The 12,464-nt window shown below is 44.8% G+C and overlaps 1 protein-coding gene across 1 annotated transcript in view; it reads left to right on the plus strand.

Annotated features, from left to right (window-relative positions):
- Ephb1 (EPH receptor B1) overlaps positions 1 to 12,464 on the plus strand; it is a 504,317-nt gene that overhangs the window by 460,127 nt on the left and 31,726 nt on the right. The window lies entirely within an intron of this gene.

Consider the following 12,464-nt stretch of genomic DNA (forward strand, 5'->3'; position numbering starts at 1 on the left):
GGTCCTTCCACATTTGTCCAGGTAATGACCCATTTCTAAGAGTCTGAACCTCCACTCCATCAGATGATCTATAAGAAAAAAAAAAAAAAAGAAAAGAAAATGCTGATTAATCAGCCCAGAGATCCTGGTGAATTGGCAAGAAGTTGTGAACAGGTGACCAAAGATCACTGTCAAACTTTTAGATCCACATATACCACAGCATCAAAAGCACACAAATTAGACTGTCAGTCATTTTCACTTCCATGTGTCTATCAGGAAAACAAAACAAAACAAAACAAACAAAACAAAAAGCTCTCTGTCTGTCCAGTAAGACGGGATTAAATTCAAAGGAATTCCCTTGCGTTGCATTTTCTTGGCCTCTGTATTTAAAGGAAGAAGGCCATTCTCATGGTTTGAGTCATAAATATCCTGCAAAAGCTCATATATTAAAGGCTAGTTCCCCAGCTGATGGCGCTATTAGAGGTGGTGATTCCTAGAGGTAGGGCCTAGGGACCAGTTGAAGGAAATTGGGTCATTGGGTGTGCCCTTGAAAGGGAGAATGGAACCCCTGGCTCCTTCTTCTCTTGCTTTTACTTCCAGGCCAACACGTGTTCTCTGCCACGATGTTGAGAATCATCACAGGCCCAAAGCAACAGAATGGAAAGTTCTGCCTATCCAGGAAACTTACCTGGGAGTCCTCTAGAGCAGGAATCCAAAGAGAAGAAGTCAGTTGGTGCCAAAGTCTCACTCTTAGGGCTCTTCCCTCTTCGTCCTGTCGAACCCAAGTCCAAACTGTTTCGACTGTTCTCTGGAAACAGCAAGGAGCTGAGGGTGATGCTTAGAGCAGGCATCCCCCTGCCCAGGCTTTGATGTTCCACCAGGGGCCAGCAATGCCATATGCAGTCCTTCTGGGAAGAAAATGGCTAGGGTTAGAAGGACTCTTCCAGGACAGGAAAATAGTAAACTCTGTGGACATTGCCCCAAGCCTGGGGTGAGTGACTGCCCATTAGTGCTATGCATGTATACACATGCATTCATTTGTACACACATGCATGTGCACATGTGCACACAGAGAGAGGTATGAGCAGGGCATAGGATTTCATGCAGAGATTCACAAAGCAGTCAGAAACACCACGAGATGCAAAGGAACACACATAGAAATCTGCCCAAGCACCCAGAAACATGCATTCGCAGGCACAGACATTCCAAATGCCTCTTGATAAAAAAGCCAAAACCTGGGCTTTTCTTCTTTCATTAGCTCTCAGAAGTGAGTTTTTCTGCTATAGTACTTGGTTTTAGAGGGTTTTTTTTTTTTTTTTCCTTACAGTGTACCTAATACTTAAAAGCAGAAAATTATCTCAAAGATAATCCTTCCTGCATGCTTTCCAGGAGAGATCCCTATCTATCTGCACTTGTCCAAGAAGTTGCTACGAGCTGGGCATCGTGGTAAACACCTGATAATCCTAACACAGCAGAGACTGAGACGGGAGGAACAGTTCAAGGCCTGCCTGGGTTATATAGTTAGAAGCTGTCCCAAAATTGAAAGGTTGACCTGACTCCTTCGCTATAGATCTTGGGCTGTAACTTTTATCCTTCAGAAAGAGCCAGGTTTGCTGGCCTTCTGTGCAACAACCCGGGTCCAGTTTTCCTTTTTTCCTCTCAGTTCCTGGCAGCTTTACATCTCAATCATACTTTGCCTCCCTTTCTGTTCCATGGCCTCCCTCAAGAGGCTGCTTTCGGAGCATGATTTTTAGCTCTTCTTTGAATCTTAGGACTTGGGAGGCAGCATTGTCTCCTGGGTGGGAAGGAGAACGGAGAGGAATGAAGACAAGCAAGGAAAAGACGGAGGAAACCCTTTAATTGCAGCCAGAATAAAACCGAGACCTGGTCCCCTGGAAATTCTTCCCTGGTGTTAATTAAGCTGAGGAAAAGAATAATTCAAATGTCAATGGGCCCCATGCTCAGCCTTTCTCCAGGCAGTGCTGCCTCCTCCTTCCTCTGATCTCACCATGGGTCACTTTGTCAGCAAATGCTCAGTTAGGGATAGTAAGGCCTGACTGAAGTGCCCTTTGAGAAAGACGCAGCGTAATTATTTTTAGCAGGGCCTGTGTATTATTAGCCTGGGTGGAATCAGTATGGGATTTCAGAGCTAGAGCCAGCCAGAACCCAAGGACTCATCAGATTTCTCAGCCAGTGCTTCCCTCTGCTCTGGGCCCTTGTGGCTGTGGTGTGGACAATTCAGTGTGCAAAGCCTTGCCTTCACGTGTTCATCCTCGTGTGGGAGCCATGGCCCTCTGAGAGCCGGCCAAGCTACGCCTCTGCTAGTCATTCTTGAGTGAATACAGGTTGAGCACCTAACACGTGCATAGCCCAGTATGTAACGTTGTTTAAAAAATAGGTCCTCAGTACAGGAAATTCCCTTCCAAGTAAAATAGACATTAATTATGCAATTAGTCACATAATTATCATTGTTACGTGTGATGGTGGGGAATATCAAGTAGCCCTGAGAGGGGAACTCCTAGCTGAGACCTCAGGATGGAAAGGAATTAACCAGGGGACGATCCCAGAGTGGGTCACACATTCTGTCCCTCAGCAAGGACAGAGCATGCAGAAGGAGTAGCTTGTGGAGCCTGTGTGCACAAGTGGGAAGAAACAGCTGATCTGTAGAAAGAGCCAATGGGGGCAAAGGCTGTAGACGTGACTCAACATTGAGACAGGAGCACCGTTTGAACAGCCCAAAGTGGGCCGTTGAGGTTTGGCTCCAACCATTGGACTCCCAGGTTATGGGTAGGTAAGAAAAACCAGGCACAAGAGCCTACAGGGGAGTTTTCAGGGACTGAGCTGGTGTGAATAGATAGATGAGCCGTGAGGGTCCCATGGCTTAAAACACTCCTGGGCGGTGGGAACCTGATATTATCTTTCTCAGCTGAGGGCATAGAGAGAGTCGGGCAACAAGCCAATCAATCAAGGATCATGGATTTATTTAAAGAAGTAAGGATCTCTGCTTAAAAAAAAAAAAAAAAGAAAAAGAAAAAAAAACAAACTAAAACTTCGTATTTAATATGCTGATTGACGGTAGTGTGTCTGTCACGTTGCTATGATATATGCTTCTTTTCCCACCCGAGTGCCTAATGTACACAAGTTTGGAGCCATAAGCTGAGGAAAAGAGAGATGGTATTCAGCTGACACGAGAGGAGCAGATTTCCAGTGCAGAACTGTTGGCAGCTCATCTCCAGCCCCGCCCTAAGCATCTTGAAGACTTCTCTTTCCACTTAGGGTCCTCCATTTAGGCAAAACCTGGATTTATGGCTTCAACACAAAAAAGACTTTCAGGACTAGCCAGTAGGAAGCACAGTTGGGGTTTTAATAAAGAGATTTTAATATAGGCTTTAAGTTGGGTGAGGGAGTTAGAAAAAGAGACACTCAAAAGGAAAAAAAATATCCACACACTAGAGAGTCGGGGTGTGGGCTTCTCTGAGGACTTCACCCCATGGTCTTTACCATTAGTCACATATAGGATTTGGGTGGGTTTTGATGTTGCTATCTTCAACGAGCTGTTAAGACACCCAAATGAGATCCTCGGACAGTACCTGACAGGATCATGATTGATAGCAGATCTAGGAAGGTAGGCTATCTTTACTGCAAACACAGTCAATAGTCTTGCTTTATATTCCCAGGGCATATGTGGGGAAAGGAATGAGACCAACTCTGGGACCTTAAGCCCAATTCATTGCTATTTTAACAGCATATTTACCTATATGTGAAAAAAAAGTTACTATTATTATTATTATTATTATTATTATTATTATTTTGGTTTTTCGAGGTAGGATCTCACTCTGGTCTCGAACTCACAGCAATCCTCTTACCTCTGCCTCCCAAGTGCTGATATTCAAGGCGTGCGCCACCACGCGCCGGCTAAGAATGGTGTTTAGATGCTGCCATTTTCCACAGCAAATGTTAATGGTGTGGAGTTCTTTCTCCTCTGCTGATAAAAGGCTTAACTAGTCTCCCAGGTGAGGGGCTCCTTTTCCTTCTCATGCCCCCAGAATTTTCCCTCTGTATGTGTATGCCATCACCATTGTGTGCATGTGGAGGTCAGAGGACAACTTCAGAGGTAGGTCCTCATCTCCCTCCTTATTTGGGCCGAGGTCTCTTTGTTAGCTGCTGCTGTATTCCTGCCTCTGCCTCCCATCTTGCCATAGGAATTACAGACATGCACCAGAGTGCCCCGCTTTTGCGTGGATGCCAGGGTATGAACTCCAGTCCTAATTCTTGTGTGGCAAGTGCTTGATTCGCTGAATCATCTTCCTAGACCCTTCCCTGTCTTCCTGTCCTGTCTCAGAACCGGGAAGCCACTCAGTTACTATCTGCATGCGATGGTGTAGATTGGTGGGAACGTGGGCTAGCTGATGAGGGCACCGAGGTGTGGAAGGTTTTGAAGAAAGGGGCGATGGTCTGATGAGACTAGCCTTAAAAGCACCTGTGTGTGTGCTCCTTTGTGGAGAACACTGTTGGGGAGAAGCGCTGAAGACGGGTTAGCCCTCAGCTGGGGACTCTTTTTACCAGACCCTTGCCCCCTCCCAAAGGAAATATAGGAGTCCTTGGCCACATTTCCCCATATACACACACCTGTCTTGTGACCTTATTTGCAAATGAGATCTTGAAAAATAATAATCAAGTTAAAAAGAAATTGAATCAGAAAGGACCCTAAATATCTAATCACTGGTATCCTTAGTCAGAGACATACAGGGAGGGAATGGCGATGTGGTGGCAGAGAGGGAGATCGGGGTGCTGTGCCGGCAAGGCAAGGAGTGTGAAACAGTGCTAGCAGACACCAGGGAGCAGAAGTGTCATGGCTTCAGGGGGAGCAGGGCCGCAGTGACTGGCATGTTGATTTCAGACTGGTAGGCTTCATAACCGTGAGACAATCAATTTCTATTGCTCCAAGCCACACGTCTTATGGAACTAGGTAAGAGCAATCCTGATTAACCTACACAGCCTCTAAGAGACTGACTCCATTGCAACAGGTGGACTCTGAGTGGGCTGTTAGCCTATAACAGATGAAGTGGTAAGGGCCTTGGAACACACCGGTGGACATGTTGAATGTCCATCTCAAGTTTCTCCAGAGGAAATTCTATGCATGGGAGCGGAGGTTGCACTGAACGTCCCTTCCAACTTGAGATTTAAAGGTCAAAGTTTTTAACAAGTTAAAAAAATAAAACAGAACTTTCAAGCTCTTGGGCATTATGTTACCAGGGTAGAAAGGCATCCTGGTCGGAGCATGGCCCTCAGAGAGCTCTGGCTCCATGTTAGATAGCAGACGCTTTTCACCTCTGGAAAGTTCTGACCAGGCTGGAGGTGAGCCTTTGCAAAGCTGCCTGGCTCTGACGTTGATGGCTGATGCACACTGTGGGATGCTCGTCCTGAGCATCTGGCTAAAGGGCCTACAGGACCCAGTAGGGCTTGGCCTAAGGGACCTTCCTAGAACAGGTCTATTGGTTCAGAGAATCTCTACAAGGCAAAGTGTTTATCTAGGTAAAGGAAACGGGGCCTTTCAATCGATTTAGTGCTCTGAGAGGCTGAGGAAAGAATGATTTTCTAAAGAGCAGGGTAGCTCTAACCCAGCGCTACCAAGGCTGAGCATATTTCCTATCCTCTGGGGAGAGAGACTTCAGCAATCTGGAGGCAGCCAGGACACTGTTAGCCAGTGTGGCTCACAGGTGCTGAGGTACAAGAAAACGCGAGTCCGGTGGCAGCTAGAAGGGAGGAGAGAAGGACGAAGGGGAAAAGCAGGGGTGCAGATCAAAGGCCGCTCAGCTCAGCAGTCCTGGGGAATAGTGGGGAGGATATGAGAGGTGAAGACTTTATTTTAATCCTCCCACAAAACATTCGCGTAAAGCCTTTCCTGTGAGAACCCACAGAGGAAGAAACAGGAAAGAGGATTCCAGCGAAAAGATCCATGTAGACTTCTCCTAATACTGCTCACTTAGAAAAGACAAGCCATCTGGGTGTTTGATAAAAAGGAAAAAAAAGGCATCAAGACAAGTTCAAAGCCATGGATTCTGCTTGGGAGTGCAAGCTGCTCACCTCTCTTCCTCATGGCCAGCTCTTTCCTTTGTTGGAAGGCAGCCTTTTTAAATTTCTTTTTTTAAAAAAAAATCTTTTTTATATTTTTCCTTTTTCTTCCGTGAGCAAGTCAGCAATGACTATTTTTTTCAAAGTACCCTGCCAAGTCACTTTATTCTCTCGTGGTCTAGGATCCAAAGACTGTGGAGAAAGGAGGGGAGGAACCCAGGTGATTAGGGCCAAGCAGACATCTGATTCCTGCATCATTTGAGAGTCTTCTGCTAAATGCAGAGCCACAACCCACAGATGGCTGGGCTGACTCCAGCAGGCCCACACCTTGCTACTCCATGCCAGAGGGCATGAGAATATTCTTCCTGTGTAGAAGAAACGTGTTTGGGGGGCACAAACTCCCAGGACTCTGGTGCATGTTTCAACCAGAAATGGCCATTGGGCCCTGATTGTGGACCCCAGCATTTTTAGAGAATTCTTGTCTGGGAAGGAATTTGGCCCACTCTAAGGATCATGGAAGATACAGGAATCCCAATAGCTCAACAATGTGAGTACGCATGCTGTAATATCCCAATGAAAGGAGTTAGATGGCTTCGTAGGAGGATAATCTATCCTGGAAGTTGAGAAAGGTGGGAAGTAGTGAAAATCCCGTGCTATCACTTTAAGATGCCATGTTCTTTTTGCATTCTTGTCCCTGTTCCACACACTGTGCATGGCTCTCCTATCCTTACATGATAATCATGTACAGTGTCACTGTTCTATAAGAACTCTCAGTATTAGAATTGTTTCAGTAAGCAAACAAGGCTCAACCATTGGAAAGGCATTATTCAATTTTTGCTGTTGCTATTTATTTGTATTGGCTTTTGATACCCATTACCCTAATCATTCTCTTTAATAATGAATACAATAAACTCATTTACTTTTCTCTTTATATTTCCATCACATTTTAAGTCATGTAGTATAACAAATCCCAATAATGCTAATGATGGAAGATTCGGGGCAGAGGACATAACAGTAAAAGGATGGATAACTCTGAAGTTGAGAGCAGTCCTAGGGACAAAGGCTGAATGTTAAACCGGAAAACATGGCTTGAGCTCTGGATCTTTCAGCTGGTAACTTTGTATAACTTAATGTGGCTTATCCAAGGCTTTCCTTCTCTCTCTGTCAAAAAGACACAACATCTAATACCTGGTATATGTCACATGATTATTATAAAGATCAAAGAGAAGCAGACTGGAATGTTTAAATGAACCCCTACAATCATAAAAATGTAAAGAAAGACCCAGGTTACTATAAAAGCTAATGAAATAGGATCATGTATATAAATAATCAAGTAAATGATTTTTTGCATGCATGCATGTGTGTGATGCACATACATGTATGTGAGTGTTCATATGTGTATAGGTGTGTTCATGTGTGTGTGTATGTATAAAGGCTAGAGATTGATGCCAGGAATCTTCCTTATGAAAAGAGTCGAGGAGCTAAGGGGATAGCTTAATGGATAAAGTACTTGCCCCACAGCATGAGGACCCCAGTTTGATCCTCGGTACTCATATAAACGCCAGGCATGCACCAGCATGTTATAACTCCAGCACTGGGGAGTCAGGTGCAGGAAGGTCCCTGCCACTCACTGGCCAGCCAGCCTAGCCTAGTAGGCAAGGTCTAGGCCACTGAGAGACAATGCTTCCCAAAAAAGGTGGATAAAATTCCTGAGGAACAATTCTTTCAGTTGTCCTCTGGCCTCCTCATGCTCACATGTGCATGTATACCAACACACACACACGCGCGCACACGCACACAGAGAGAGAGAGAGGGAGAGAGAGAGACACTTTAGAAAAATAGTTTAACACTGATGGAAAGGTTTTTCTTTGGTGAAAATAGTGGCTTAGCTAGTGGTTACTAGAACACATAATTGTTCACTCTGTTATCTATGCAACAGAGAAAACCAAACATATTTTTCTTTTCTGTTAAATTTTAATTAATTGACAAAAGAGTCTACACCCTAGACTGGATTTCAAATTTAGATGAAACAGATCCCTATGAAATGTTCATCTCACCCAGAATGTACATCTGCAAGAAGGAGTACACAATCCTTTCTTTTAAAGCTACAAAGAAACTCTAGAAAACAGCGTACCGGGTGCGGATACAGGCTGTGATGTCCCTGTGCTGAGGCTGTTATTAAGACAGTGTGTCATTGTTATTTTCCTTGTTTTGAATGAGCTCCTCCAAATGTACTTTCTCCCCATAGGCTCTGTTATTTTACTATACAGTTTTGCAAAATGTGAGGGTTTTTATGAAATGTGTATGTGACATAATGACAGAAATGCCTGTATTAGGAAATTAGCATCCTATTCAGTCACGTGCAGGAAGCTTGAGTTCACGCGTAATCTAGTTGCACCGTAAGTGAGCCTAACCATCTCAGGCAGGGAAAACTTGTACTTTTCAGCGAGACTGAAATTAAAATGATTATGATAAAATATCTATCTGAATCAAAAGAAAGGGACAATAAAGGTCTCCCCACGTGAGAGGTGGCTGGGATTTTCTCCACATCCTAGACTTTCTCAGCCCACATGGCTGGCGTGTTGGAAAGACGTGGCAGTGACCCAGACCCGTCGGCTTCAGCCACAGCAGCTCGCCTCTTCCCTAGTATGGGCAGTACGTCTTCACCTAAGCGTCCTTTCAAATAAAGGTTTTGCCGTTAAAGTAGGTCATTTCATGGAGCCAACAGTTCTATCCCCTGTTACACTTTTTCTAGCCTTAGAAGAGATTCTAGAGCACATGGCATGTTTTAAACTCCAGACAGTATGTACCAGTCAGCACTTGTTGACAAGGGGCAGGGGTGTTTGTGTGGTTTAAAAAAAAAACAACAATCAGCCAGATATTCCTTCTTTTCTCCTTGTAAATTTAATCTGATGGCATTCTGAAGATCACATTCTTTCAATTTTTTATTTTTTATTTTTTATTTTTTCTTGGGAAGTCTTAGAATGACCTTTGGCTAAAACCCTTAAGATTCTCTTGTGCCCCCAGTTGCTAGGCTGTGCTCCAGGCTATGGCCTTTCGGAGCTGATTTTATTCCACACTCTCCACAGCCTTCATGTAATCAGTCTGTCAGTCTGAGGCTTATTTGGGACATGACAGTAACAGGATGAAGTGGCAAGAGACAAGCATCTCTCCGCCTCACCGATGGCTTACTCTCTCATTCCTCTGTCCTCTGGCTTACTCTGCCCCAGGACTAGAAACCCTGTATTCTTCTGCCCTTTTCTCACTCATCCTCAGCAAAAAAAAAAAAAAAACAACCCATGAAGAGCCATAAAGTTCTAAGTGTTCTAGACCTTGGAAGATCTGGAACATTCCAGTACAATAACAGACCCTCTAGGGTCAGCAAAGCCAGTTAGGAGAGAGATTCTACTTAACTACATGCACAAGCCACAGAACTTGGGATAAATCTTTTAGGTCCAGCAGATAATGTTGCCATGACGCACAGTCCTAAAAGCAGAGCTTTCAGATTGGCAGGGTTAGAAAGGCCCACATCTGGTCAGCCACTGGGAGCCATGGGTCAAGGACCTCTTCTTCCCTCTGTGGAAAACCGGGTCAGCCATTTTAACTCACCCCTGGGCTCCTGGGCTCCACCGGGTCTCCACAATGGTTTTATATCACGCCGACAGGTCGGTTCACAAGTATTTGCTACTTAGCCATGTATGTGATGTATGAGCTTTTCCTCACCAGTTCTGTTAAAGTCTGGAAATGGGAGCAGCTCCAGCAGTTAGTTTTCTAAGAAATAAGTGAATGGAATGCAGGTCCTAAGGCAGATTAGAAGTGGAGAGAGCAGCCACTGGGGAAGGATTCAAGCAGCGCCACTAGTTTACATGGAGCTGGGAGCCTGCATAGACCAACGCAAGAGCAATGTCGAGGAGCTTCACACAACACTGTCTCCAATGTGTCCCCAACACTGAGTTACAGCCTGTTCCCAGAATCACATTTCCCTATTTATTTCTTTATTTTGAGTAAGAGGTGGGGAGAGAGAATTGGTGTGCCAGGGCCTCCGGCCCCTGCTGTGGATCTCCAGATGCATGCACCACCTTGTGTGCATGTGCAGCCTTGAGCACTTGTGTCTCCTTGGGCGTCTGGCTCACTGGGATCTGGAGAGACGAGCATGGGTACTTAGGCTTTACAGGCTAGTGCTTTAAGTGCTAAGCCATCTCTCCAGCTCTCTCCCCCTTTTTAAAAAGATTATTTTCATTTATTCACAAGCAGAGACAGACAGAATGAGCACACCAGGGCCTCTAGCCACTCCAAATGAACTTCAGATGTATTTGTCCCTTTGTGCATCTGGCTCTACATGGGTACTGGGAGATTGAACCCAAGTCATCAGGCTCTGCAGGCAAGCAACTTAACCTCTGGGCTATCTCTCCACCTTCTGCATTCCCCTTTTCATCCTACCCAGAACTCCTCACCACCCTCCTCAAATTCTTGCTTGGCCAGTGCATTCTCTCCCAGTGGCTGGCCTGACGTCATCTCTACCCTAGAACCCCTGATTTTGGGTGTGCTGTTAGTAAATGGACGTGGAGTTAACTAATGGATTAAAAAGTGGCCAACACGTCACTGGAGATTTGAGATGCCAAGCAGGATGGCTAACACAGAGTGGGCCAGGAGCATGGGTACCCTGGGTATGATATGGCTGCCCCAAAGGCTTCTGGGCCCTGGGGTTTCTGTTCCCCAAACTGTGAATTTGATCCTTTCCCTCAGTCTCTCAGTGCTTGCGATAGCCAATCCCATTAACCAGACTTTTCCTGTTTAAAAAATATTTTATTTATTTATTGGAGAGAGAGATAGAAAGAGGAAGTAAGAATGAATGGGTATGCAATGGCCTCCAGCAACTGCAAACAAACTCCAGGCATGTCACCACCTTTTTGCATCTGGCTTACATGGGTGCTGGAGAATTGAAGATGGGTCCTTAGGCTTCACAGGCAAGCACCTTAACCACTAAACCATCTCTTCAGCCCCTATAAATTATTTTTATTTATTTATTTGAGAGAAAAAGAAAGAAAAGGGCATATGTGTATTTGTGTGGGTTTGTGGGGGGGGGAGAAAAGGCATGTCAAGGCCTCAAACCACTGCAGATGAACTCCAGATACATGTACTACCATGTGCATCTGACTTATATGAGTACTGGGGTATCGAACATGGGTCTTTAGGCTTTGCAGGTCAGTGCCTTAACCCCTAAGGCATTCCTCCAGCCTTAATCAGGTGTTTCATCATCCAAATTCCATACTCCCTCTCCTGTACCTGGGAAAGAAATGATCGCTGAGTAGACAGCAAAAGGGAGTCTTACTGGTCCACCTTGGGAGACTTTAAGCCTTCGTGAAGAAAGGAACACAGAGAAGTCCCCAACATGCTGTGTTTTAAAAACATGACAGTTTTATTTATAAGAAGAATGCTTAAAAATCCATCAAAAAATAAAAATGTGTTTAAAGTAAACAATGAAACTTACTTCCTCTCTGCACTTCCTGGAAGTGGTTATCGATAGTAGTTTGGTGTGGTTCTTCCTAACTGTGGCACCTATGTATATATGTCTGTATGCATATATTTATATGTGTGTGCAGCACATCTTGCACACGTGGATTCGTTCAAAGGCCTTCTTTGTTACCTTGCTATCCATAATGAATATTGTTACTTTTTTTTTGGGGGGGGAGTTCTTTTCTTGTAATCCGTGATGCATGAAAAATGTAGGCATGGTAGGAGAAGCGAGTTACAGAAATTTTATTTCAGGAAATGAAGTAAAGGAGGAAGAGTTTGGAGGGATCCCAAGCTGATAACCAGTCATGGGGTTTGAGCGGGGTTTCTTGTAGCCTTGGGGGATGTACATGAGTCATCTTTGAGTTTCGATGAGATTTACTGATTACATTTAAATGTGTTTAGAAGACCATGCTTGGTTTGTGGGTCAGGGAGAAGAGCACAGACTCAGATTGGGCCTACCCATGGTGTGAAAAAAGGCACATAAAAAATTCCTAGACAGAGGAAGAACCAAGGAAGTAAAACTGAGGGCTCTCCCTGATGGCTGTCTTGATGAATCAGGTACAGGTGGGTCTGGAACTGCCTTTTAGTCTTGCCAGGGCAGGTGGACATCAATACTTTCTGGGACCATGTCCCTAACGATCTACAAAGAAGTCCACCTTGCTCCTCCTCTATCACTATGGCCTTTCCCCATCTCAGTCCCCGACTCTGCCAGCATCACCTAACATGCCCTTAGAGACCATTTGCCGTTGTCTTTGCGGGTTGTTTCCCAGGTCTGCTCAAGCATTTTTACATGGGTAAACTGCAGAGGTGACTTCACCAGTTCTTTTCGGATGGCATAAATTATTTCAAATATTTTTTTCAGAGAATTTGTATCTGTCGACATCTTTGCACGC

This window comes from Jaculus jaculus, chromosome 17 (assembly GCF_020740685.1).
Source record: "Jaculus jaculus isolate mJacJac1 chromosome 17, mJacJac1.mat.Y.cur, whole genome shotgun sequence".
In the NCBI taxonomy this organism is placed as follows: Eukaryota; Metazoa; Chordata; class Mammalia; order Rodentia; family Dipodidae; genus Jaculus; species Jaculus jaculus.